This window comes from Oratosquilla oratoria, chromosome 7 (assembly GCF_046742065.1).
Source record: "Oratosquilla oratoria isolate Oo_2021 chromosome 7, ASM4674206v1, whole genome shotgun sequence".
Lineage (NCBI taxonomy): Eukaryota > Metazoa > Arthropoda > Malacostraca > Stomatopoda > Squillidae > Oratosquilla > Oratosquilla oratoria.
The window spans coordinates 21,393,660-21,396,159 of NC_134783.1; positions in this window are offsets into that span (position 1 = coordinate 21,393,660).

Sequence of the window (2,500 nt, forward strand, 5' to 3'; positions counted from 1 at the left end):
AGACAACGACTCACCATCCCACCCTAACTCTTTTCTTTTCTTTCTCCTTCACACGAAATATGTCACTGCCATATCATTTTCACAACCAAGAGACTAATTGATACGCATATCAGTAATATCTTAAGCACAAGCGTATTTAGTATGAGCTCATATATATGTTTTTATTTATCATATTTATTTATCTATTTATTTATTTATTTACTTAAAGTGCAGTGGGGCATCGTGAACTGCCCGCCTGTACAGATATTGAGGAACTCTGAGTGACTGAATCTCGCTCAGCTCAACCCCTCTTCCTCAGGGAGCATCCATCCCTTACCCTACCTCAGGGATCCCTCGCCCTCCACTCACAGGGGCCACCTAAGCCTCTCAAGCTCTCCCTCGGGGACCCTCATCCTTGGGGGAAGTCCTCATCCGGTCAGTATCTCGAAGTACGTCTATCGTTTATAACGATGACGATCCCCTAGTTCTGTATTTTTAGTCTTTGATGACTTTTGTCGGGATGTTTGTGTTCCCTTTTGTGGGGTCATGTGTGCGTAGTGATGGTGGAATTCGGGGCTTGGTGTTCTGTAGGAAATGATTTAATTTGCTTTGTTGTTGATGGTGGGATTTGGCAACAATTCGTTTCCTCCCCTTCCCCACCTCCCCTCCGTAGATATGAGGTCACTTTTATAGACGATTGTCTCTTTGTTCTCGTAAGATGGACATTCCATTTTATTAACATGATTTGTCTTTTTTTTTTTTTTCTTATACGCCTGTACTCTTCCTCCCTTCTCTAAAAAGGATTAGGGCAAGTTTTCTTCCCTCTTTTCTCCATCTTTTTCCAGGGCAACAGCCTGGGTGCCTGACGGCTGTTCTTGCCGTGATAGATAATAACCACAAAAATAAAAGATTATCAAGAATTACACCATACCAGCATGGAATGTCTCTCCCAATGCTGAACAAATCCATCTTGGGTTAGCCAGAACAAAATATTTAAAGGTAGGCATCGTAGTGAAGGGGTTACCAGCACCGGTAATGGTAATAGATATGTTAAATCGCACGATGGTAACAAGGTAATGGTAATTATATTGGTAACGGTATTGACACAGTCGATAGATTTTTTTTTTCTTAATGACGCTCATTCTTTTTTCTTTTTTATATTATTATAAATATATTTACATATATATTTTATTATATATATATATATATATATATATATATATAATCAATATCTAATTACATCATCTGTTACTCTTTTCTTCGTTATTTTCAATTGTTTTCTTTGTTTATTAATTTCTTTATTCATTCATTGACCTGTTTATTTATTCACCCATTCATTTGTTTATTTCTTTATCTGCATCATTTATCTATTTTATGTTTATTTACTTTTTATTTTCTATGTTTCTTTATCTATATATCTATTTACTTGTGGGTTAATCATGCATTAATTAATTGACTTATCTATTCATTGGTTGATGTGTTCATTTATCTAACTTTTTATGTATCTATTTATCTTTTTTATTCGTTTGCTCATTTATCTATTCATATATCTGAATCGGTATATACATATTCATTTTCGTTAATATGTTTATTTGTTTAAATATTCCTCTATCAGTCTATTTAATCTTTCATGCAAAGTAGACCACTTGGAAAAAGAAACTAACGAAGCAGAGCGCTTTCGTATATTACATCTTCAATGCAAAAAGTACAATTGTTCAATTCCTTATTCTTGTTTAACGTTTCCCTCATTTATCTTTTTTCGTCGACATTTTCACTCCTCCTTCACCATGTACTCACGGAAAGCTACTAAATTCCTTTAATTAAGATCCAACACATGTATGTGTGCCTTGTAGTCGTATCCAATCCTGTTGTGTCCAGTTGTCGGCGACAGAGAATGGCTTCCCCCTCTCTCTCGCGCCCAGACTTAATAATCCAACCAATTATTACAAGATCCTTCTCTGTCATCAGAGACAAAACCTGAATCGTCTACTTGTCTTTAATGAATTGCTCTCTTGATTTCGACTGGCGTTATATTGTTAATTTTGTTATACTTATCTTTTTTATTTTTTTTTATTTAGCTATTCATTTACCTTTGTTTATCTATTTATTTGTTCATTTATTTATTAATTTGTTTATTTACTGATTAAACAATTTTATGTATTTATTTATTGTTATCTATTTACCTATCATTTTGTTATATTGATTTATTTATTTACCTATTCGTTTATTTAGCTATTCATTTACCTTTGTTTCTTAATCTATTTATTTGTTCATTTGTTTATTAATTTGTTTATTTACTTATTAAACTATTTTTCATTCATTTGTTTATTGTTATCTATTTACCTATCTATTTATTCATTTATTTATTCACTTCTTTATTTTATTTCACTGATTATTTGTATATCTATCTAAATATTTATTTCTCTATTTATATATATTTATCTAGTTATATATTTATTTGTTTATTTGTTTATTTATATATTTATATGTTTGCTTATCTACTCATATACTTATTTATCTA